This window comes from Pseudorasbora parva, chromosome 24, assembly GCF_024679245.1.
Source record: "Pseudorasbora parva isolate DD20220531a chromosome 24, ASM2467924v1, whole genome shotgun sequence".
In the NCBI taxonomy this organism is placed as follows: Eukaryota; Metazoa; Chordata; class Actinopteri; order Cypriniformes; family Gobionidae; genus Pseudorasbora; species Pseudorasbora parva.
Window position 1 is genome coordinate 1,739,800 of NC_090195.1, and position 27,500 is coordinate 1,767,299.

At 38.8% G+C, this 27,500-nt stretch overlaps 2 protein-coding genes across 11 annotated transcripts in view; both read left to right on the top strand.

Annotated features, from left to right (window-relative positions):
• kcnh2b (potassium voltage-gated channel, subfamily H (eag-related), member 2b) overlaps window positions 1-2,147 on the top strand; it is a 259,045-nt gene extending 256,898 nt beyond the window's left edge. For both annotated transcript variants that reach the window (XM_067434464.1, XM_067434465.1), the window contains exon 15: window positions 1-2,147. This exon is cut by the window's left edge and continues 652 nt beyond it. The gene's annotated coding sequence lies outside the window, so the exon portion shown is untranslated.
• An 8,195-nt stretch (window positions 2,148-10,342) lies between these two features.
• LOC137063373 (microtubule-associated protein 4) overlaps window positions 10,343-27,500 on the top strand; it is a 104,466-nt gene continuing 87,308 nt past the window's right edge. For all 9 annotated transcript variants that reach the window (XM_067434455.1, XM_067434460.1, XM_067434457.1 and 6 more), the window contains exon 1: window positions 10,343-10,449. The gene's annotated coding sequence lies outside the window, so the exon portion shown is untranslated. The remainder of the gene's footprint in view (window positions 10,450-27,500) is intronic.

Genomic DNA, 27,500 nt, shown 5'->3' on the forward strand with positions numbered 1-27,500 from the left:
CATTTTAACATGAGCTCAATGAGATTCTGCTCCTTCTGGAGCCGCTCTAGTGGCCAGAGGAGGAACTGCAGTTTAAGTCACTTCAGTATCGGCTTCAGCAGAAACTGGAGGAGGAGCCGCTTGCTCGGAAGCAAATTAAACGTGGGTGGGTCCTCTCTCTCCAAATATTTTTATTGGAGTAACGTTAGATACCATTTACATTAAATACAAATAAACTGCCTTTTACTAAAAGATTGATAGGGTCAGAGAAAATGACGAAAATCACTAAAGTATGTACTGTGGCTATAGTGTAGGAGTAAGACGCATCAATTTTTCGAATCCGCCATTTGCCACACTCGCTCTATTCCCTTTTCCCATCACATATCAGATCGGAAAGGCATTCATTTTCAATAAAAATTATGAAAATATTCGAAAAGTGGAAATAAAGCGTCTAAGAGACGATAAAATGACTGGTAATAGTGACACAAACAATGGTTCTGACGCCCATGCTCTCTCTCTCTCTCTCTCTCTCTCTCTCTCTCTCTCTCTCTCTCTCTCTCTCTCTCTCTCTTCTTCTGGTTTTGCACTGAGGAGGTTCAGAGACACTGGATGGGGTTTTACTCGCGTCTCATCATGAAAGGCAGCGATGACCTTCACTCGTCTTTCCTGCTGTCGTCCAGTATTGGATACCCACAAACGAATAATAATGATTATTACTAATTTCAAGTAGCCATCACGTCTTGCACTGAATTTTCCAGACTCTCTGATCTTTATCTTCACGTCTACGGCGCTTCCAAAACGAGGAACTGGTTGAACTTGTTAGTGTTAGCTGGCCTAACAGAAGAAAATACTACTACTAATAATAACCTGATGTGTTCTGTCTGTCCGTCTGTCATTGCCTTCATTTCCTGTGCATGGATGATGAAGAAGGCGGAGCCTCACTGGATTGGCTGGATTGACGGCTGACGGCCATTACTGATGAAGCATATCATGCGTCTGACACCGAGACCAACAATATGCAACGCGCGTTCGTTTGGGTTTCAGCTTCTTATCAAAGAAGACGTCGTGAAGTTAGAACACATTAGCTTTAGCAATACAGAATCCTTTAAACCACAAATGAAACCAAATATTGAAGATTGGGTTGGACCAAATGTAAATGTTTTCCATTATTATCGCTGGCGTTTGCGGCCCTGCAGCCACTTATTAATTATTATTTGGTACATTTAAGAGCTCGCGAATTAATTTTAGACGCGTGGACCAATAAAAAAAGAAGCTATAAGCTATGAAGCATGCGCTAATAAACATAATACACTTTTAATATAAGGCTTTTTTTAAAGCAGACTTTACTGTAATCATATTTAAATTACTATAGCATTTAATCCAAGCATTTCTGAGGAAGGAAGAGCATATTAGCATGAGAACCTGTTTAGCATCATGACAACGATTGTATCATTCTGCCTTTTGGCTTTTTCATTTTGGTTTATGTTTTGTTGATACCAAATATGATGTTTAATTTGAACTGAGCGTACAAACATCTGTGAAGGAACGGTTCAAACACCACTGCATTAAATAACAATATCCCTTTTACTTTGATGAACGCAGGAGTTTGCACATATTTATCTAGTACATATTTGTTAATTTTATTATTATTAGTGTCTGAATTCTGTGTATTTGAGTCTTTTCAATGCCACACGTGGGTGAATCTCGCACGTCAAAATCACATTTTTCACCAATATCAAACAAAAGGAGAGAAAAAATATATTAGATTGGCATAAAGACAACAAAACTTATGTAAGATATTCATAAATTATCATAAATAAAATGTAATGCAGCAAAAAAAAGCTGCTGTAATGGATAAAGATAAATAGGTTTCAGTTGTTAACTTTGTAAACGACATTAGTTAACATGAACTAACAAGACGTACAGCATTTATTAATATTAAAATTCAACATTTACTAATGCATTAATAAAATCAGGAGTTATATCGAATGTGTTGCTCATTAGCCAGGTTTCCATTCTAGGATTTTTGCGATATAGCTGATGGAAATGGCAGTTATCAATATATTTTTTAGCATATAAATTCTATGTCAATACTTCAAATGTTGTGAAAAACTAGTTTGGAAACACTTTTTGTTGAGAAAAAGGGCTTTAACCCAAATACATGTGGCGTCACACTATGCTCCCGTTAAAGCACCTGTTCAAAGGCGCATTGAATCTGTTATATTCATATTATTATATTATATATTAAATGGTCGTATTACTATCGATAAGAATGAGACGTGTTGCCTTTCAAACATCATTTAATCTTCATCCCTCGACTAAAATTAAATGATACTAAACCCGCCAGTAGGTGGCGACAAATCGTTGTATTAACGAGTGACTCATTGAATCATTCACTCAAACTATTCGTTCTAAATGGCTGATTCGTTCATGGACAAAGCAGAAGTGAGTGAGTCATTGAATCATTCATTCAAACGGTTTGTTCAAATGGCTGATTCGTTCATGGACAAAGCAGAAGTGAGTGAGTCATTGAATCATTCACTCAAACGATTTGTTCTAAATGGCTGATTCGTTCCTGGACAAAGCAGAAGTGAGTGACTCATTGAATCATTCACTCAAACTATTTGTTCAAAATGGCTGATTCGTTTCTGGACAAAGCAGAAGTGAGTGACTCATTGAATCATTCACTCAAACTATTTGTTCAAAATGGCTGATTCGTTCCTGGACAAAGCAGAAGTGAGTGACTCATTGAATCATTCACTCAAATTATTTGTTCAAAATGGCTGATTCGTTCCTGGACAAAGCAGAAGTGAGTGACTCATTGAATCATTCACTTAAACGATTTGTTCAAAATGGCTGATTCGTTCATGGACAAAGCAGAAGTGTGTGAGTCATTAAATCATTCACTCAAATTATTTGTTCAAAATGGCTGATTCGTTCCTGGACAAAGCAGAAGTGAGTGACTCATTGAATCATTCACTCAAAGGATTTGTTCAAAATGGCTGATTCGTTCCTGGACAAAGCAGAAGTGAGTGACTCATTGAATCATTCACTCAAACGATTTGTTCAAAATGGCTGATTCGTTCCTGGACAAAGCAGAAGTGAGTGACTCATTGAATCATTCACTCAAACGATTTGTTCAAAATGGCTGATTCGTTCCTGGACAAAGCAGAAGTGAGTGACTCATTGAATCATTCACTCAAACGATTTGTTCAAAATGGCTGATTCGTACATGGACAAAGCAGAAGTGAATCTTTGAGTCATTAGAATGATTAGTTCAAAAACAGATTCATTCAGAGTTTGTTCCAAATATACGTGCAGTGGCTCAAATGTTTAAAATATTTTCATAAACTGGCGAAATTTCAATCGTCTCGTTACTCTGCATTTTACAAATATTTGGGACGCGAAAGATATGATATAATTTGCGATATACCCAAAATGATGTATGGAAACGACTTTAGGGCAGAATTTTTTTTTGTGATACAACAAAACTTGGTGCGTTTTTTTTAGGGATGACATCATTACGCTCACCATTTTATCGGTAAGCGGCCAATCGGATGGAAGCAGACTAGAGACATCTTTTGTACGTATATTCACTTTGTCGAGTGGGAAGAATTGATGTAAACGTGGCTAATGTTAGTTCATGTCAGCTAATGCATTTACTAATCTTAGCAAATGACAGCTTGATGTGTTACCATTTAAATTCCATTAAGTATAGTTATCATTTTGGGGAAAACTGGCCATAAAATGTCCTAATGTCAAGAATAAGCGTTGAGAGATTCACCCTCACATGGCTGTAGTATTTCTCTGTTTTGGACGTTATCTTTAGTTCATTTGCCGTTTGTCTGTGTGTAATCCAGGATTAATCTGCGTCAGGAGACCGTGAGCGGAGACTTGATTCACAACAGTTATTAATGCAGCTTATATAACAACATTATTGTGTTTTGTTCTATAATGTACAGTGTTTTTATGTTGCAGAACACTTTATGTTGAAGTTTATGACACTTTCCGATGATACTCGTCCTGCTGAAATGGTTTTGTGTGTGTATAATGTGTCCTGTGGTGTGTGTTTCTCTTGATGTTCGGTACCGCTGTGCACTTTAAAGGCACCCAAACCCTACAAGATAATCGGGACCAATTTGGGCCCACATCTTCTGACAATCCTAGGAAAAGTCCCGATTATCTTGATCTTATCAGATTCTCCTGTGATGTGAGGTGTGTTAAGAGCGAATGAATCTCAGATCGTAAATATCAAACATGTTGAATATTTACAATCAGAAATTTTCACGTGGAATCAGAAAGCGAGCTGACGGACAGAAGCATAACTTCATCCAAACCTTTTTATTTTCACCTCGAGTTTTCTGTAAAAAGAACATCTTACATCTAAGTCAGAAGCGGCCTTTGCCATTCTGAGCCGGGGAAAAAAACATTGTGTGCATTGCTACTATAAATACTTTATCTGTTAATGTTATCTGATATTTTGCTCTTAATAGTCTATTAAAAAACCCAAACAAAAACATAATTAATTCTTCATCCCTGAGCTAAAATTAAATGATACGAAACCCGGCAGTAGGTGGCAGCAAATCACTGTCTTACCGAGTGAGTCACTGAATCATTCACTCAAACGATTCACTCAAAACAGCTGGTTCATTCAGGGACAAAGCATAAGTGAGTGAGTCGTTAAGTCATTCATTAAAAGGATTCATTCATTAAAAGGATTCATTCAGTAATGAAACTGAAATGTTTAGACAATCAGACAATTGTGTCTAAAATGTAAGTCCCTAATAGCCTATTAACTTAATGTTTGCTAAATTATTGTATAAAATCAATTCCACATTTTCAAACGTGCTGATATTTGGCTCTTGACTTTTTCTCATGTGATATTGCTTATTAACATCAAGAGCAATAACTTTTTCTGATACTTTTTTTGCGCATTTTGTCTCTTTAACCTGAACTATTGTTACAGTCATAAACAAAAACATCATTCAATCTTCATCCCTGAGCTAAAATTTAATGATACTAAACCCTCCAGTAGGTGGCTGGCGGCAAATCACTGTCTTACCAAGTGAGTCATTGAATCATTCACTTAAATGATTCATTCTAAACAGCTGATTCTTTCAGGGACAAAACAGAAGTGAGTCATTGAATCATTCACTCAAATGATTCATTCTAAATGGCTGATTCATTCAGTGACGAAACTGAAACTGTGGCTCTAATGTTTGAAACTATTTTCGTTTGCAAAATAGAGGAAATATGACAATATTGTGTCTAAAACGCAAGACCTAATACCCTAATTGTTTAGTAAATTTTTAAATAAAATCAATATCACATTTGCAAACGTGCTGATATTCAGGAAAACATCCCTTTTGCTCATGTGATATAATAATTTGGAGACCTTTTTGCACTATATCTTGGTTTATGAAGCATTTGTATTCATCTTGGTGGCTTTTTTTCCCGTCTGCATAGCAAAGGCCGCTGCCGATCCGTGATTTTCTGTACGGTCGCGTTTGTGGAAATCTGATAAGATGAAACTCTTTTTTTCATGTGGGTCAGCCTTTACACCGTCTCTCCGGACTCTAAAGAGGATCTCTGCTCTCTTTCCGTCTGTTTACAGGGATTTAAAGCCAAGAGCACTTACGCCATCAACTTTAGACCCAGATAACACAGAACAGGCCAAACGCACCAGAACTAGAGCGATTATTAAACAGGCTTTACCGACACGTCAGTCTGGATCATGAAGGACATCCTGTATGTACATATTTTTTAAATCTTTAATTTATTTTGGTAATTCGTTTACACTGGATTGCTATTTTTCTCCTTCTCGGTTTTGCTGTACATAAGGAAGTCTTTATTCTTGGCATCCCTATAGCCGACACTATGCAGAAACGCATTTCCTTGGCATGCTTTGAAATGCTGAAAATAATAAAAAAGAAAAACTAGAGGAAATCTACATATGTTTGACCTTTTTTTCCTTCTCATTTTTTTAAAGAAACATGTGAATAATGATGTAAGTATAATATATATATATATATAAAGGTAATAGCAAAGGCACATTTGATCTGCATGCTGCACTGAGTCTTGGGCGGCTGAAGCTCTTCCGTGGACATGTGACTCTGAACACTGTTACATCATCACTGACGTCCTGTCGGAGCGACCGGATGACTTCAGACACTTCAGAATGTCCAGATTGTGTGCTAGCATTATAAACAGTTGACTTTATAAAATTTAGAAATATTTATTTCAATAAACTTGAAAACAGCTCATATGACTGTACCTTTCTTTGTGAGCATTATATATATATATATACAGTCCCTGACAAAAGTCTTGTTGCTTGTGTACAAATTGACCTAAAGTGCCGCTGAAATATATTTCTAATCAAGATTTTTTGACAAGAAATTGCTCATTTTAATCCCACCAGCTTTTGTGATAATGTTTCAGTGAAAAACTAAACTTTCAAAAAGTATTCTAATATTCACAGCTTGGTAAAGCCCATTGAGTCAATTTTTGCAAAGACATAAGTGTTGTCACCTTGTCATATGAGCTTCACCTGTGACTAATAATGGATCAATTAGGTCTCAAGTGTGTATAAAAAGAACCCCAGTACGCTAGACCTTCACATCAACTGCAACTAGACCTCTGCAAACATGCCTAAGATTCACCCAGAGACTAAAGTTTTGATTATCAAGAGGCTGAAGACCAGATCCACTGCTGATGTGGCAGACACCTTCAATGTGTCTCAGCGTCAAGTACAGAGGATAAAAAAAAGATTTGAAGAGACTGGAGACGTTTTTGACAAGCCCAGGTCAGGCAGACCCCGCAAGACAACTGCTCGAGAGGACCGTTTGTTGGCTCGAAAATCCAAGGCCAGCCCATTTTCCACTGCAGCAGAGCTCCACGAGACCTGGTCACCTGAAGTCCCTGTGCCAACCAGAACAGTTTGTCGGATTCTGTCTCGAAATGGCCTCCATGGTCAAATCAGTGCCCAGAAGCCAGCACTAAACAAAAGACAATTGAAAAACCGTGTGGCATTTGCCAAGGCCCACAGCCTGCTAAAAGGATGGACGCTGGAAAAGTGGCAGAAGGTGGATTTTCAGATGAATCTTCTGTTGAATTACTCCACTGTCGCCGCAAATATTGCAGGAGACCTACTGGTGCCCGAATGGATCCGAGATTCACCCGGAAAACAGTGAAGTTTGGTGGCGGAAAAATCATGGTCTGGGGTTACATCCAGTATGGGGGTGTGCGAGAGATCTGCAGGGTGGAAGGCAACATCAATAGTCTAAAATACCAAGAAATCTTAGCTACCTCTTATTCCCAACCATAAAAGAGGCCAAATTCTGCAGCAGGACGGTGCTCCATCGCATACTTCCATCTCCACATCAAAGTTCCTCAAGGCGAAGAAGATCAAGATGCTCCAGGATTGGCCAGCCCAGTCACCAGACATGAACATCATTGAGCATATGTGGGGTAGGATGAAAGAGGACGCATGGAAGACGAAACCAAAGAATATTGATGAACTCTGGGAGGCATGCAAGACTGCTTTCTTAGCTATTCCTGATGACTTCATCAATAAATTGTATGAATCCTTGCCAAACCGCATGGCTGCAGTCCTTCAAGCTCATGGAAGTCATACAAGATATTACATTTGGATCTCACAGCACCACAACTTAATTTGCTGACATATTTTTGTATTTGCAGTAAATTTGTTCAATTTCTGTATAGGCGACAAAACTTTTGTCTTGCCAAAATTTGACCTTTCTGTCTTGATTAAATGATATTTTTTCTATGAAAGTTATTTATTTCAGTGCATTAAACATCATTTGGGAGGGTTTTAGCTTTTCATATGAGCTATTTCTAACACCAATTGATTAATTAAAAGTCAGGTTAATATCAGGTATTTCTAGAAAATAGATAAGCGACAAGACTTTTGTCAGGGACTGTATATATATATAATTATTTTTTTCGTGCCTGTGATACCTTTTTCAGGATTCATTGATAAATAAAAAGTAAAAATAAAAAAAACAGCATTTATTTATTTAAAATAGTAACACTTTCTAACAATAATACACTGATTGTGTTGGTCCCCCTTTTGCTGACCCGTCGACTCCTCTAGACCCCTGAAGGTGTGCTGTGGTATCTGGCACCAAGATGTTAGCAGCAGATCCTTTAAGTCCTGTTAGTTGTGAGGTCGGCCCTCCTCGGACTTGTTTGTTCAGCTCATCCCACAGATGCTCGATTGGATTGAGATCTGGGGAATCTGGAGGCCGAGTCGACGCCTCAAACTGGTTGTTGTGCTCCTCAAACCATTCCTGAAGCATTTGTGCTTTGTGTCAGGAGCATTATCCTGCTGGAAGAGCCACAGCCAACGGAATACCGTTTCCATCAAAGGCTGAACATGGTCTCAGCAATGCTTAGGTAGGTGGAGCGTGTCAAAGTAACATCCACATGGATGGAGGACCCAAGGTTTCCCAGCAGAACATTGGCCAAAGCATCACACTGCCTCCGCCGGCTCGCCTTCTTACATTTACATTTATGCATTTAGCAGATGCTTTTATCCAAAGCGTATATACAGTCCCTGACAAAAGTCTTGTCGCTTATCTATTTTCTTCCCATAGTGCATCCTGGGGCCTTGTGTTCCCCAGGTAAGCCACACACACACACCCGGCCATCCACGTGATGTAGAAGAACACGTGATTCCTCAGACCAGGCCACCTTCTTCCTTGGAGCACTTTTGATAGATACTGACCACTGCAGACCGGGAACAGCCCACAAGAGCTGCAGTTTTGGAGATGCTCTGACCCAGTCGTCAAATCCTTACGCTTGCCCATTTTTCCTGCTTCACACACATCAACTTTGAGGACAAAATGTTCACTTGCTGCCTAATATATCCCACCCACTAACAGGAGCCGTGAGGAAGAGATCATCAGTGTTATTCACTTCACCTGTCAGTGGTCATAATGTTATGCCTGAAAATGACTGACCCCAAATTGAACACTGATTTCGTTGAACGGTAGCATATATTGTCATAAAAGATTTTGTTTTGAATATATATGCTGTTCTTTTTAACTTTTTATTAATAGGCTATAAATATAACACACACACACACACACACACACACATATTATGTTAGATAAAATTAATCAATTAATTTGACTGCACTAATATATGAATAATTAAATTAGTTACGTCCATTGACATCTTACTGTTGACTATGACAACTTTAAATTAGTCTGTGAAGGATTTATGGATAATTTCTGCCCTGACCAAAAAAATCCTGCCAGATAATTATCCAATCTTAATTCTCTAATTTACTGTCAGCCAGTTTTCTAACCAACTCTTCCCTTCGCATGAGTGTGATCTGGCCACTAGATGGAGACATCAACCATCAGAAGAGCTGACCATCTCCGGTCAGCCCGAGTCCAGCTCGAGTCCCGTCAGTTCTGCTGAATTATGCAACACATGTGCGTAACAAGGGAAAATATGGTAGGCTTTATGGTTTTTAAATCAATGTTTTACATTTATTAGATCGAAATTAACTCAGTTTTAATTATTATAATATATGGTAAATATATCGAAATATTTTTTAATCAATAATCTAAGATGGAGTTAGCATTTATAAAGTTATTTGAGAATTCAGTGACATGAAATTATTATTATTATTTACATTCATAAATAGGCTATATACTTTTTTAAACGTGGAGATTTGTAATTCTCTCAAAATAGTGAAATAATTATATGTAATAATTTTCAGTGGCTCGTAAATTATTTAAATAAAAAAAATCACAATATATATATATATATATATATATATATATATATATATATATATATATATATATATATATATATATATATATATATATATATATATATATATATATATATATATTTTACTGTGGAGATTTATAATTCCCTCAAAATAGTGAAATATTTATATTTAATAATTTTCATTGGCTCGTAAATTATTTAAATATTTTTTCCCCATAAATACATGATTTTTTTTTAACCGTGAAGATTTATAATTCCCTCAAAAGTCAAAACAGTGAAATATTTGTGTTCAATCATTTTCATTGGCTCGTAATTCTTTTTTTTCATACATAGCCTACATTTCTTTTTTTTCTTTTTTACCCGTGGAGATTTATAATTCCCTCAAAACAGTGAAATATATGTGTTTAATAATTTCATTGGCTCGTCATTGCCCCGTATAAGGAGTCAAACTCACTGATTGCACGCGCCGCGCGTCTATCAAAAGTGCGCCAGTTGGACAGGCAGCATTAGACGCAGAGCCGCTCCATCCGCGCCGTGAGTGGACGACACGGCTGTCCGTCTGATGTTTCTGGCCTGTGATTGGCTGACAGCGTCAGAGGGCGTTGACCTGTGTGTGCGGTCAGTGAAGAGCGCAGGGCGGATCAAGCTCGAGGCCGCGACACCGATACACGCGCGGAAAACTCTCGGAAATCAACGAAAGCGGTGAGAATAAACTTAATAAAGTGTGTTAACGCATCTTCATCATTATCTTGATAAGTTGATGGAGTGACGCGGAAAGTGCGTGCGCTGAGGGTGGGTTGCGCACGCGGGTCAGTGACTGTTGGAGTGACTGTGTGTGTGTGTGTGTGTGTGTGTGTGTGTGTGTGTGAGTGAGAGAGAAAGAAATGTCTGCAAATGTCTCTGGATTTGTGAGCAGATACACAGACACAACCCGTCCCCTTGTGAAACTTGTGTAAGTGCGTTACAATCAAAGTTGATTTGATATGAAATCAGATCTGACTGATTAGCATGACCTATCAGACCTGCTGCTGATTTCAGATCAGTTCAGGCATCAAACTTTTATTTTTGATTCTGTGTGACCTATGTTGTGTATTTGCTGGTAGAGTTGTCCTTGATTTCGTGTGTGTGTGTATGTGTGTGTGTGGCCAGTCAGTGTGACATCATCACTCATGATTGATATACATTGGCCAGGGCGATTAATTATACAGCATTTCCTAAATTTTACAGGCAGTCTTGATTAAAATACTTGTAAACAGAGCATCTGAGTTACACACTGACAAGTTGTGAATATAGTAAGTGTCTGTGGACATCACAGAAAAGGCACTGACAACGAGAACTGCTTTCTGTCCATCAGTTTATCTGTCACAACTGTGTGTGTGTGTGTGTGTGTGTGTGTGTGTGTGTGTGTGTGTGTGTGTGTGTGTGTTTGATTGAGCTGAATCATATATGATCCATCCTGCTGGGGATTTAGATGTGACACAAGCATCAGCGGATTACTAGACAGACACACACACACACACACACTACATTTATGCATCTTATATTCCGTCTGATGCTTTTCATGTTGGTATGGCGTTCAGTTTGTGCCAAAGTGTAGACTGCTTTGTGTATGGCGAAGCCTTCTGTAATTGCGTTGATTTATGTTTTTGGCTTGTTCTCTGTCCTGTGTTTAGCTCAGTTTATTGCTCTCGGATATCCAGGTGAAAAAAATCAAATATTTAATAGGGCTGCGCAATTTATCGAAATATCGCAAATGTATATATCACGATATGCATATCGCAACGGCACGCAATATCTGAATTATTTTAATAGGCTACTTTAACATTGTGAAAGTGTACATTTTAGGTCGACACATATCAGAGAATAGACTAGGCACACAACTTTTATTTATGTGACTTGCTTGATGTTAAAAAGAGTTATTAAACGCAATATCTTGAGAAAAACCACTTGCAGTCTCATGCTGTCTGAAACACACACACACACACACACACACACACACAGAAATATGCACAAGTTGCCTCTCTGAAAGCGTGTGATCCGTTTCGTGCATGCATTACATTTTTTGTTTGTTTCCATTGATGTTAAAATGATATTGTCAGATTCGTGACATAAAGCTGCTGGTCACTTTCAGAAGTTGTAGAGACGCTTTCTTTTCCTTGAAAGAAATTTAAACACATAAATGTATCTTCTCAGTTTTTTAATTTTTATTTAAATAGATGCTACACACTAATTGCAATATCGTATCGAATATCGCATTATTTAACAAGGTATCGCATATCGCATTTTTCTTCAATATCACACAGCCCTATATTTAAACTTTTCCAAGGATGAGTTTTCTAAAACATTGATGCTTAGATTCCTGCAAAGGAAGTCTGTTTTTCCTCCTTTATATTTTGTTATCCTAGTTAGTAGGGCTCGAAATGAACCTTTTTTTACCAACTTCAAAAAAGTTCGATAATATAATTATAATTTATTCTGAAGCGATATCGTCATCATTCTGTATTCTGCTGTGATATTTACCCCTGAGGGCATTTTCCCCCTTATTTTAATAAATGTGTTTTTCAATGTTCATTTTAAATTCTTCATGTGAAACACTCAGTTTCAGTCAATCTCATGTCAATCTTGAGTACCTGTAGAGTAGTATTGCATCCTTCATATCTCCGAAAAGTCTTTAGTTTTATCATATTTATAAAAGAAATATGGGCTGTACCGAGTCTTTCCGGAAAAAACCGAGTGCCTGGAGGCGTATCGAGTGGGCGGAGCTAAAGAATGACGAGGCGTATCGAGTGGGCGGAGCTAAAGAATGACGAGGCGTATCGTGTGGGCGGAGCTAAAGAATGACGAGGCGTATCGTGTGGGCGGAGCTAAAGAATGACGAGGCGTATCGAGTGGGCGGAGCTAAAGAATGACGAGGCGTATCGTGTGGGCGGAGCTAAAGAATGACGAGGCGTATCGTGTGGGCGGAGCTAAAGAATGACGAGGCGTATCGTGTGGGCGGAGCTAAAGAATGACGATCGCGCAAAGAGGTGACGTCCTCAAGCGTGGAGAAGCCCATCGCTATCGATCTCAGCTAATACAGATAATGATCCAGAATCAGATCCGGAGGCTGAAATAAACTGAACAGGAGAAGCAGCAGCAGCAGGACGTCCGTCTCTGTGGTATGGACTGTATTTAGTGGCCTGTCAACATTTGTGTGTGTTTACTCGCAGTTTATGAGGACATGATTCGGTTTATGGACTATTGTATGCGACTAAACCTTAGCAGTAGCAAGCAAAACGGTTTTGCACGTCAGACTAGTGTAACGTTATACAGAACAACAATGGAGTAACCGTTAGAGCATTTGACTGACGAAGCACGCGATCGTGTCGTTTACTGATGTTTACTCTCGCGACGAGCCGACAGCACAGACATCTGAAGCCGTTTTACTCACCGGCTGCTTCCATAGCAGGACCGAACCTTTATCGCTGGGACCGCTCCGTCAAAAACACACTTGGAGTGTGGAGATCCACTTTGCGATGCGACTGAAGCATTTCTGTGTTCAAATCGGTTCAAATGCAGCGCTGCCTTCCCGGAATGCTGTGCTGAAGCGTTGAAGTCGCTTAATGTCAAAGTGGAGGAATGAAGTCGAGCGCGGCGCGGACTATAACCGACAGAAGTGTTCACGGACGACTGGATCTGCAGCTGAGCGAGTGTTTCTGGGCGTGCGTTTCCTCTCTCGCTCTAGTCACGCGCGCGCACACCCTACCGGGAGAAGAGCCCGTACGGCCCATACAAGGACCTTCCGCTCTATTAACGTCAAGCCGACCCATACTCGAAAAAAACTCTCCGACACTTGTGAGAAACCGGAAGGAGTATTTTTAACACAGAAATACTCCATCAAACGTCCAACATTAGTTTTTGAAACTTTGTCTATGTTTAGGATGGGAATCCAAGTCTTTAACAGTGGAAAAAGCTCAGTATGCATGAAACAGCATTTCACCGCCCCTTTAATATAGTTATGGCTTAATATAAAATATTAATATAGTTAAAAACAGAAATAAAACAATAAATGCACATCGGTTATCGCACGCATAAACATGCAAATAGTCAGCAATAATAACCCAACATCTGTCAGCATTGAGGAGAGCTTTATGAGTGCATTTGTGTATGAATTCATTATTGTAATGTTTTTGCTGTAATTCCATCTCACCTGTTTAGTTATTAGGTCAGCTAACCGAGGTCATCCAGGTGGTTTATTGCTATTATGAAAGTGTCGTTATGTGACGTTACTCATGGGTAATTTTATAATCTACGCTGATAGGTCTCATAAACTGTCATAAAGTGCATGAGGAAGTGAAAGGAAAAGGGTTTATTTGACATGACACACTATTCTAGGTGCTTCTTTGTGTGTGTGTGTGTGTGTGTGTGTGTGTGTGTGTGTGTGTGTGTGTGTGTGTGTGTGTGTGTGTGTGTGTGTGTGTGTCAGATTGTTTACAAGGAATGGATCGTATAGTTCAGTGATTTGATAGGGGTGTCTTCTGAGAGACTTCTGCTCTAGTGACGGTTTAAATAAGACTGTGTGTGTGTGTGTGTGTGTCCATAAGGATCGCTGAGTCACAGAATCCCCCCACTTTTCCTGACGGATTCAGAGAAAGGCTGAATCAATGGTTGTTAGCCTGTCTGTAATTGGAGCCAATGATCTGCCGGCGTGTGATTATGTAAACTGTGTGTGTGTGTGTGTGTGTGTGTGTAGTGCTCCCTATATAGGCAGCATGGCTTTGGATAAATGCCTCTGCCAAACATCTCATTTATAACTGCATGTATTTCCATCATGGCTGCTTATAGCCTCATCTTCATCTGTTGTTCTTTGTTTCCATGGGATTGTGGGCGGAGCTAAGAAGTGTCTCATGAATAATGAATTGGTGAAGTGACAGAGGAGTGGTGTTTTCCTACAGATTAGAGAGATACGGCTCATTTTACCGACTAGCGTTTGAAATTAGCTGATGTTTGTTGATCTGAAATAGGGTATTGGAAAAAAACAGACTTGCGATATTGTAAGGATTTAATTTGTATTGTACATGTATAGTATTTTTTCCCCCAAAACAATGCTGTGTATATATATACACAATTTTTTTAACATGATTATATGAGCATATTGGGCCATCCATTGATGCATCTTTACTCTTTCTTCCAGAACTAGTGCATTCCTTCTGTTGGTGAATAAAATAATTGTGCACAGCTTGTTTGTGTAAATGCATTTTCACTTTATTTCTACATTACCAGAGGTTATGATATAATTATAATTGCTGCTGTCTGTTTAAAAGTGTTTAATTGGTTTGAATAAAATCTTTTGAATAAAACCGGTTGAGTGAATGATTCAATGACTCACTCATAAAGACTCATTTGTGTCATTACTAGATGAATCAGTGTTTTTGAACAAATCTCTTGAGTGAATGATTCAATGACTCACTCATAAAGACTCATTTGTTTCATTACTAGATGAATCAGTGTTTCTGAACAAATCTCTTGAGTGAATGATTCAATGACTCCCTCATAAAGACTTCACTCATTTTATTACTGGAAGAATCAGTGTTTCTGAACAAATCTCTTGAGTGAATGATTCAATGACTCACTCATAAAGACTTCACTCGTTTTGTTACTGGAAGAATCAGTGTTTTTGAATAGTCTCATGTAGAATAAATGTGCTAGATCAGTGCACTTGAAGACACCGGTGAGCCGTAATCTCTGACGGGACGATCTCAGTGCTTTATCCTCAATCATCCACTGGGAAATCTTCAAAATCACCATTATCAAGAGAGGAGAGGGAGATTTTAAAACGGATGTAATGAACAGAAAGGGATGGAAATGAGGAAAAAGCTGCCGCTCTTGATTTTGTTTTCTGACTGAAATGAATGAGAACTGTTGTCAGGAGTAACAGTGCAGTAGTAATTTTAACATACATTTAACATAATGTCTTTAGCTTGTGTACCTGAAGTCTGCGGCGGGTACAAATAATAAAACCCCTTCAGTTCAGAAAACTAACGAAAGGTTTTCCTAACTTTAAGTGTTTGTTGCAGCTGGACGCTGGTCATTTGTGTAGTGTTGCTCTGCCTTTCAGACATAAGGAGCTCATCTGATGGTCGTGTGAAATGACCACTTGCCATTTATCTGCTTACTCGGTGTCTAAAACAAATCTTTTGAGGACTCGATGTCGTGAAGTTCACAAATGAAACTCTCCAGTTGTGTTAAATCTGGGACACTGTTTGAGTTGCGGGTCAAATGTTTTCATGCCGTTCTCCAAGGTTTTCTGTCTCTTTCACTTTGCTGTTTTTCAGAGTGTGTGGAAATTGGGTAAATTGCCTGGAAACCAATTGGGGCTCAATTTGACTCCAACACAATCGATGCATTTTTGTACAGCCTTTCCAAAACACATCTATATGTCGAAACTTTACATAGAATAGAATATACTTTATTGTCCCATTGCTGGGAAATTTGTCTTAGACATCATGACACGGCCAGTGTACAATATAACAATACATACATACATATTATACATGCACATTTATGACCCTAAATGAGAGAATCACAACATTTACCTAAACATTTAAGAAATTAATTGTTTATCCAGTGATTCAAGGGGTTAAAAATCGTTGTTGTCCATATTGACGTGCAACATAATAGTAATGTTTTAACCCTCATCCTTCCCTCGGGTCATTTTGACCCGAAACTAAATTATAACTTCTTTTAAATTTATTTTTATTGAGTGCTCATTTAAGTGGTCTAAGATCTCAGGACTTTTGTCGCACCTGAACCCCCAAATACACACACACATTTTTACTGGATTTAAGGAGTTTTACCAGAGTTTACAAAAAAATGCATTAAAAATAGAAAATTAAAAGGAATAAGCTTTCTAGATGACAAAAAAATACCTTGTTAAATAATGCGATATTCAATATGCAATACGATATTGCTTTAAGTTTTTAAAATATATTAATAAATAATAATATATTAATAATTTTTATATAATAAATTATATTAAAAAAATAATGTAAAACTGTTTCACAGTCTCTCTGGGAAAAGAAAGCATCGCTACAACTAATGAAATTAGCAAAAAAATGTCACAAATCTGACAATATAATTTTAACATCAGTGTAAACAAAAAATGTAATGGAAATATTTAAATACCAAAAAACTCATTGCTTAACTTGGTAATATGTAGTTATATCAACTTAATCTCAAGAACATCCGTGTAAACACAGACTCCTGAGGTAGGGGTGGAAAAAATAAACGTAGCCTATTAAAATCATTCAGATATTGCGTGCCGTTGCGATATGCATATCGTGGTAATACATTTGCGATATTTCAATAATTTCGATATATTGTGCAGCCCTACATTGCATTGAAAGATTCAGACAAACCTGTCAGACGATATCAAAGACGTATGATTCAGATTCACTGATACGCCATCATAAGAGTAATCTTTTCTTTAACTGTAGGAGTGTGTGCTCTGCAGATCGAGCTGATGAGACGCAGCGAGGGATGAATTAGTGTGAGATTTCCCCTGTAATTTAATCGCTCATTCTGTCATGTGCTCCAGTCTCGAACTGCTGCAGCCATTACCATAATCATGCTTTAAGCTTCTGTATGTTTACATGAGGACGGCCGGTGTGGATGGGCTGTGTTCGCTGTCTCCTTCACAGGACACGCCATGAGCTAATGATGAGCTGTGTGTGTGTGCGTGTGTGTGCAGTCAGCTCAGAGGAGCGTCTCTGCCTTCGGCCTGCAGTGCTGGATCAGTGTCAGTTCTCACAGCGTCTGACCTCTGATGGCCGGCTGGACTGATCCACATGTTTAGACAGAGACGCTGCGGCCCAACAGCTAAACCTCATTCAGAACTCGGGGATTTTCCTGGGTTAATAAATGCTCTTCGGTCGGTGGGGGTGGATCCGCACACTCATACACACGCACATGGACGGACACGCGGACGGACGAATAGACACACACAGACACACACGAGGGCGGACACACACACGAGGACATACAGACTCTGACACACGGATGGACACCCACAGATGGACACACACGGGGACACACGGATAGACACACACACTCACACATACACACACGGACACACACACACCCACACACTAACAGGCACACACACACGGATGGAGACACACTTACAGGCACACACACATTCTCACTAGGACACGCAGACTGACACACACAGCACACACTCACACAAACAGACGGACATGCACGGACGGGCACACACACAGACTGACACACATACGGATAGACACACAGACGGACATGCACACACAGGCACACACACGGACACACACAGACTGACACACACACGGATGGACACACAGACGGGCACACACACACGGAGACACACACACAGACTGACACATACGGATGGACACACAGACTGACACACACACGGAGACACACACACAGACTGACACACACAGATGGACACACAGACGGGCACGCACACACGGACACACAGACTGACACACACGGATGGACACACAGACTGACACACACACGGAGACACACACACAGACTGACACACATTAGGGTAGACACACAAACGGACATGCACACACACGGACACACACAGACTGACACACACAGATGGACACACAGACGGGCACGCACACACGGACACACACACACACAGACTGACACACACGGATGGACACACAGACGGACACGCGCACACACACGCATACACAAACACACACACGGACGGGCACGCATGCACACACACACACACACACACACACACACACACACACATGGACGGGCACGCACACACACGGACGGACACACTCACATACACACACACACACACACACACACACACACACACACACACAACAATTTAATGATTTATAAAGAAAAAATACCATAATATTGTTTTCAGAAATTCTTAGTTTTTTTAACTTTTATGGATTTACGATTGCCAATTTTTTGTTGCTGATAGAATTAAAAGATTAATTCAAACTAAATGCTGCTCAACTGAGGTTTACTGATAACATGACCGTGATATTCTTAAAAATATATATATATATATATGTTTCTTCCAGGTGAGATTAAACTTTGGCGTTTTATCATGAAGCCGTTCAGTATCTGTGTGTGTATATGATGGTGTAGCTCGTACAGTCGATCATTATGGACGGCAGACTTGCCGAATACCGTGTGTGTGTGTGTGTGTGTGTGTGTGTGTGCAAATGTGGGAGGTGAAATATTAATGAGCTCATGGTTTTGAGCGGATGCTTTAAAGCTGTTCTGGTTCTTTCAGCGATGATTGTCCGAGCTTTACATTGACTCTCATTTACAGACAGGAATGAATAGTTTTAGGTGCAGATCTGAACATGAACACGCGTGTGCTGCTGATTTCTGGAGGTGTGTGTGTGTGTGTGTGTGTGTGTGTGTGTGTGTGTGTGTGTGTGTGTGTGTGTGTGTGTGTGTGTCAGTGACTGAGACAAACAGGAAGCCTAGAGGAAGACAACATCGTAGCATGCTTTCTCTGAACCGGTTTTATTTCTTCACCGGCTGGCTCTCTGAAGAGTGTGTGTCCGTGTTGTGTTTCAGGGCCGGGGTGTGTGTTCATAAAGCGCTCAGTGAAATGGACACCGTTTGTGTCTAATATCATTAAGTGCTAAGGAGTCCTTTTGTCTCGAGTTTTACACGATTAAAGAAAAAAACAAGAATAGCCTGATTGTGCCTCGCCAATCATTTCAGTTCTTTATTGGAATAATGTGCATCTGGCAATAACCACTCAAACATGGAAAACGGGCACAGAATAAAATTAACAGTATTTTATTATCTTTTATTAACAGAATAAAAGTCTTATTAATGGATAATGCACATGATATCGTGTTGCTGATGCAACTGTCACTGACAACAGCCAATCATATTACTTTTCTGGTGCTGCATGAATGTAATTGGCTAGCGTCTGCGCTAGAGTATTTGCATAGGCTGACACCTGCGTGATTTATTATTATCATTGATAAATTATTTATTAATAATACTACCAATAATAAATGTTGTTATTTTTGTCATGACATTATTATTTAAGTATTATTTTTTTATGATTTATTTTTTGTTACTATTATTATTATTATTATTATTATTTAGCAATGATTTAAATAATTGACATGAGTGTTTGCCTTAAATCTTTATTATTATTATTATTAATAATAATAATATTATTAATAAAAATAATAAGAAGAATCTGTTCAATAATACATATGTATTATTATTGTCATTATATAATATTAAGTTAATCATTTTATTATTATTTTTGTAATAATTATATTATTATTTATCACTGATTTAAATAATTGTCATCAGTGTTCACCTTAGAAAATCAGTTTTACAATAGGCCTAATAATAATAATATTTTTATTATTGTCATTATATCATTACATTATTTTTATTATTATTTTGTAATTGCTATTATTAATTTTTATTAGAAATATTGATATTATTAATATATAATATTTATTTATTTTTATTAGTTATTGGTATTTTTTAATGACGATGATTATAACATTTTTTTTATAATTTTTTATAGGGATAGTTCACCCAAAAATTTAAATTCTGTCATCATTTACTCACCTTTAAGTTGTTCTAAAGAGAGTTTCTTTGTTCTGCTGAACACACACACACACACACACACACACACACACACACACACACACACACACACACACACACACACACACACACACACACACAAAAGATATTTGGAAAAAAAATGCAGTTACAAAGCGGAGAGAACAACCATTGACTACCATAGTATGGAAAAAAATACACACACACAGATGTGTGGTGTGTGTGTTCAGCAGAACAAATAAACTCTCTAGGTTTAGAACAACTTGAGGGCAAGTAAATGATGACAGAATTTAAATTTTTGGATGAACTATCCCCTTTAATCAGTTATAATCATCTATGATCAAAGTTTTGTTATCAGACATATTTATTATATAAGTTTTTATCATATTGCTTTTGTCAGCACTTTTATAAAAGTGTTTTCTAGGCCCTTTAGACTTTGAGTGACTTCCTGTTCTGTTTTCTCACAGCTCAATATTAGAGTTGATCATTGACTGATGCTGGTGAAGGTTACTAGATGACCTTAAGGAAGGCGTGTGTGTGTGTGTGTGTGTTGGATTGAGTTTCTGTGATTGTGAGTCACAGCCGACTCCTCCTAAACCTGCTGCAGTGTCACACCAGAGAATTCCAGGCATCTCTGGAACGTCGGGAGGCTCACACACACACACACACACACACACACACACACACACACACACACACACACCCTGTATGCAAGTACACCGACACATGCATTACAAGTGTGCTTTCTCGTTGTGCATGCATGTGTGTGCCTTGTTGTTCTGTCTGTTATAAACACGTCACTACTCGAGCTAACGCTTTAATGTTTGACTTGCTCAGCAAAATTGACTTCAGTCAGTTTCTCCGCCATGACAGTCGTGTGAGTTCTGGGCGGGTTTCCATCAGACTGTCAGTGGATGTAGTTTCATCTGCCGTTGCATGTGTGACTGAGCATCAGCAGAAAAAAAGCAGAAGTTAGCGAAGGGAACAAAACCAGAATATGAAATAAGACTAGTGTTCTGTGACTGCATAAATTAAGGCCTTGTGAAATGCTTAATTTTCCCAAAATATACACGTTTTTTCAGTGTGCAGTGTTTTCAGCTTATATTCATATAAAAATACAGCCTGCAGTTGCTTAAAACAGTGGCATAAAGCCATTTAAAAGCTAAATTGTGATTGCAATTACAATAATTGACAATTATGATTTTTGTCATCATGCAGCCCTACGTAAAGCTGTAATATTCACAGACACAATTTATGTCATTTAAAATGATATTGCTTTAATTGTGCAGCCCTACTTTTTATTCATTCATCCAAAAATGCAAACTCCGTAACTAGGCCTGTCACGATAACACATTTTGCTGGACGATAAATTGGCCAAGAAATTATTGCGATAAACGATAATATTGTCGTTCTGAGACCATTTTCATCTAAAATAATGATAATGGCATAAAAATGCAGGTACACCTTTTCAAAGATCAATAAAGTTTTATTTCTAAAGACTATTTAACACTAAAAATGGAAATTGATGGTGTTTTAGGAGCATATTAGGGGCGGCACAGTTCACTAAACCCACGGTTCGGTTCGTATCACGGTTTTAGAGTCACGGTTTTCCGTTCTGTACGGTTCTTGTTTTTATTTTTATTTATTTATTTATTTATTTATTTATTTATTTATTTATTTATTTATTTATTTATTTATTTATTTATTTATTATCCAGAAATGTACTTCAGCATATGATATATTAATTATCTTAATTTAGGATACAGTATTAAAAATGTTTTTTTTATGTCATAGTCTAATCATGCACAAACTGAACTTGACCATCTCTGAGGTTAGCCGCGTTTTAAAGCCGGTTAAACATTTAATTCACGTGCTATACACTGTTTTGCATTGAGCGCGCACTAAACGTCTGTCAAACACACGTGATTACTGGACAGTCTTACTGCGCTAATACTGTCAAATATACACAAGGTTCACATATAAACATATTTGGTTATGTCTAACGTGAAAGTAAATTGCGTGCGTCTATGAGATGCGAGCTGGTCTTCAATTGACAGCAGCCCAGCCTATAGTGAACAATAGTTCACCTCTAAAATGATTTTAATAAAAAAAATAAACAAAACCGCTTTAATACAGTAGCTTTTAATCAATGTATATTGAAGGATATGTAGTTTTAATTTTAGCCTACATTTATTCATTCAAATGCTACTGTACATCTCTGAGCTGCCACTGTAAATCTTTATATATATTTATTTTTATATTATGCAATACACTGGGAATGTGTACATGGGTTTTTTAGGTACAGTTTTAAGTTAAAGTAAGGGTTTTTAAGTCTTTTAAGTGAAATAAAGAAAGAGTATTGCAATAAAAACTGTGCAAATTGAACCGTGGACTGACTGTATTGTTGCATCGCTAGTGAGAATATTGCTTCAGAAAAAATCATATTTACAACACACGCACACACACACACACACACACACACACACACAAAAACAAACAAAAAAAACTTTTTTTCCGGACAAGCACATTTTTTACTCAGACAAGTGAATGACCGATTTACTTGTCCGAAGGAGAAGCACATGAGCATGATTAATGTCAAGCCCTGCATACACTCAGCCAGTTTCAATGTCATATTTAATCGTTTTGTTACTCTCATCATGTAAACTACTACTGTGATTGTTGAGTTATATTTGTGCCTGTAGTGAGTCTTGTTGCCGTATGAATATCTAGTTCCTGATTCTCATGTGTGCCGTCACTGAAGGTGAAAGTGTGTGTGAAATCAGAATCAGATCAGATAGTGTGTGTTTGGATTCCTGACACACCCAAGATTCAATCTCAACTCATGTGTGCTGAAGATTATGATGTGTGTGTGTGTGTTTGCACACACTGCGCTCTGTTTGTAGAGCAGTAGAAAAAAACAGGCTTTGCAATGGCCAAAGAATTAACATGTGTTCTCAGAGGCACACTGTGTAGCTTTTGGCCCTCTAGTGGTTAACTGCATTTTTGTTTTTTTTGCAGACGAACATTGTTTTGGTTGTGCTTCGGCTCTGTGCGGATGAATCCTGATGCTAACTAGGGCTCGACAGTGCGAGCATTTCAAGCCCATTTGAGACAAAAAATAGAAGTGTGTGAACTTGTACAATGTATTTTGGGGCACGTTTTTGGGATCAGTTTTCTTAAATGTAAGATCATAAGTCTTCAATCCCTTAAATCGTATAACATGCGTCTAAATTATTATTTTGGGGCGTCTTATATTTTGGGGATGGAAAAACATAAATGGTGATTCTGCCTAATGTGATTATTAAACTTCAAAAGGCTCTGATTTTATTAATAAATATGAGCAATTAACGTTTCAAGTCCTGAGGGTGGCGCTGTTGTGCGTCTGTAGGCTCGACCAATCAATGAATGGCACACCAGCAAACGCTTAAGAACTAATTCTGATCAATTATGTCAATTCTTACTGTACGGTTTTTACACTGTTGTGTATGGTTTTAAGAACGCATATCTCCCCGTCTCAATGTAAATGAGCTTCTGCAATAATAAAGCATCGACATTTCAAAATAAGAGTCCCGGTGTATTTCAGGCTTGTTTATTAAGTCATGCGCTGTGTCCGATTTGTACGTAATTTAATTTCCATTTAATTTAAAGTAAACTATTTTAGCTTCTGTCTGGGACGCCTCATCACAAGAAATACTAAGAACATTATTTGACACGCATGTTATTAAACATATATATTTGAATAGATTTAGTGTTATTATAGTTAACAATTAACACCATAAAAAACTCTCCTTGAACTAAATTAATGTTAAAGCTACACTGTGTAACTTTTTTAGTTTATTCTTAGCTAAAAACACTAAGTTCTTTCAAAAATATATATGCTCATTAATGTATATTTACTTCTTTCAAGTAATAAAGTATTCTCGTAAGTTTATAAAATGCCATTGAAAACACATACGGGTGAGGGGTTCGAATGCCAGTCGCCATGTTGCCCCTCCATCTTGAAAGTACATTAGACTGTGTCCCGTCCCGTCATAATAAAAGTCCCGGTGCTCGCGAGCTGTGTGTTTGTGTAACAATCACTCCAGCGGCCGTGCTCAGCTCCTCAACACTCGCTCCTGCTCTGCTACAGTAACGTTAATAACCGCATCCATGAACGTGATTGAGTCCTATTTTCCACCGGCTGTGAGGTGACGACCGCATGTCCCAAGATACTGCGCTCAAACTTGGCGTCATCAAACTACGCCTTTGTTTTGAATAGGCGCCCTCTAGTGGATGGAAAGTTGCATAGTGCACCTTTCATTTTCGGGAAACTATTTGCTCCCATTCTACAGTAAACAAACCCACAATGACTGCTGAAGTGAATCGTGTTAGTTTTTGTCAGGTGTATTAAATCATCTTTCCCTGGGTATCTTGCTTTGTTCAAACATGATGACTTCTGATGCGCTCCGACACATTTTATTAGGCTCATGCCCCAAGTACCACTTCCTGATGGTGAAATACTCGCATTGACAATCATCCCGGTGAGTGCAGTGAAGCTTTGAGCTGCTGTTCTATATTAATAAACCTGCGTGCTTTTGAGCACATAACAGGTAGTGAATGTGTTGCTTCTCCTGTGCGTGCGTGCGTGCGTGCGTGTCACTCCAGAGACCTGCTGAAACACTGCTGTGCTGAACAGGTTCTGCTGAATCACATTTGAGGAGAGCGAGTGTGTCATGTAATGTCATATTGTTTATAGCTTTGGGGGAAAGTGACTGTAGCTAAAGCTGAAAATCTCAGCGCAGCAGCTTATTGCTGATTGGCCGCTGCTCTCTGATCCTCTGACGCTCAGATCCTGGCGAATTCAGGTCATATGCAATTGAAACAATAATCCGTGAGAGAATGATCGTGACATGCCTAAAAAAAAACGCTCCTTAAATGTGGGAAAATCACTGCAGTGCTCGACTGTGTGTTACTTGCTTTTAAGCATGAAGCAAGCAACAGTAGTCTGATGATTTTCATAAATATTTAGTGTACGGCCGCCCAAATCGTCCCAATGGAGGCTAACGATCGGCGGGTGAAGGCCGATGCGCGTTCTGTCTTTTCATCGATTTATTCAAATTTCTCTTTATCTGACTCCATTTAATCATAATTTAGAATTTAGGTTAGAATGCCAATTGGTTTTGTCATTTATATTTAATAGTTGAACCACACATTTAATTATTCCGTTTAACCCTTTGTTCAAATTATACCAAACCTGAATAATTCCAGAGCAAGTCAGAATCAATCAAAGTGTAACAATTTATTAGCAGTCAGGTAAATGTATAAAGCCAATTACATAATCAATTCAAAGGTAATCCATATAACATCAAATACTCTGAAGTAAAGATTGAAATATATACCTGAAAATTACATAATGCTGGCTATCTTGAGACAACCGGCATTACGGGCTGACCGGTTTAAAGTGTCAAGCCCTGAGCTCTCTGCAACATTCCCTTAAATACCCAGAAACAAATGCACAAACTCTTTCACATGTAAACACGAGTTCTGTGATTGGCTACATTACTCGCCAAGGCGGAAACATGTTGGAAATGTAATCGTTTGACGAGTGCAAATGCAGATACACACTGGATCTTTTGCTAGCTCCTTTTCGCTAATAATATGCTATTATTATAGCTTAGAAATCTAGACACACCATAGGAGCAGCAAATCTAATCTGCCGCGAGTGTCGTCTCGCGACTCTCAATACACTTCAGAGCTGTAAACGCCAAACTCTGGTCAGGCCAATCACATCGTGGATAGAGTCGGTGGGCGGTGCTTAACATAATGACGGCTGAGTTGCGTTTGCGTGCTTGCTTCTAGTAATCACGGCGGTCTTTCGAATCAGCTTTGACCGCGACTCTGGAAGACTTGGAGTTAAGCTTTTCTCTGAGAAAAGAACGGCACTGAAGTCATTCTTAAGAAGGGAAGATGTGTTCGGAGTTTAGCCGACCGGATACGGTGAATGTTTAATCTGTCAGCGAGCTCTGCTTCAGCTTCGTTGCTCTGGTTGGTGTATCGCTATCCTATCGCGTGCAGAGGGAGTTTGACAGACAGCCATTTATCCGCCCCTCAGATTGAGCCGCCAATGGTGAGTTTCCAGACCAAACATCTTGATTTGGATCTGGCTTGTCAAGCTACTATTATTACAAAGTCTTAGGCCGGGGACACACTGCAAGCGTGGCGTGAGCGTCTCGGCTGCGTGGCGAGTCCGTTTTTATTTCAGGTCCCATGTTAACCGGTTAGACCTTGCACACTGCCTGCGTGACGCGCGGCGTGCATGCTTCAAATAGAAGAGACGCCTATTTTTCGCTGACACGTGAGCGTGTTGGAAGCGTTTCCAGGCAAAATAGAATAGAGAAATTATGTTTATATGTCATTATGACATGAATACATATTAATAAATGACATTTTCATGTTTGAAAGTCTGTAGGTTAAAATAATGCAGATATAGGCCTAATTGTAATAATAAAAAACAACATAATTATCGATTTTGAAATATTAAACCTGTCAATACAGAACAAAATGTTCTGTAGCCTATTTTGCCGTCAATACCATAGATATGTATGGTTAACATCAAGTATAGGGCATCTCTGTACATCAATAGCAGCAGCAGTGCCGCGTCAGACACGCTTCTGGTGTGCAAAGACAGAGAAAATGGCAGGCAGCCGCCCCGGGGCTGACACGCAACAGAAACGCCACGCTCACACCACGCTTGCAGTGTCTCCGGCCTTACGGAGAATTAAACATCCTAGACAAGCAGTTATGGGCAGCGTTTCCCTCTTAAAGCAGAAGCAGCAGCAGGTTGGCTGTGGTTTGAGTGAGAACATTGCATGCTATTGCTATTATCAGGTCCGTCTCGAGCTCCACCGGCACCGGGACTGGTTTTGTGTGTTTTTGCTGCATTCACTCAGTAACCCAGTGCTGCCTCTCAGTCTTTTTGCCACTCAGCGGTTCATAATCGCAGTCGCTCCGGCTGACGGTGACGTCACGTGCATTCCCTCTATAATGTTTTTATTATAATAAGAGATGCATTGTATACCAGCTTCACTGTGGAAATCTGTGAGATTGCGTTTATTGAATGAGTGACAGCTTCTAGTGATTATAAAGGGAGCACTCTTTGCGCG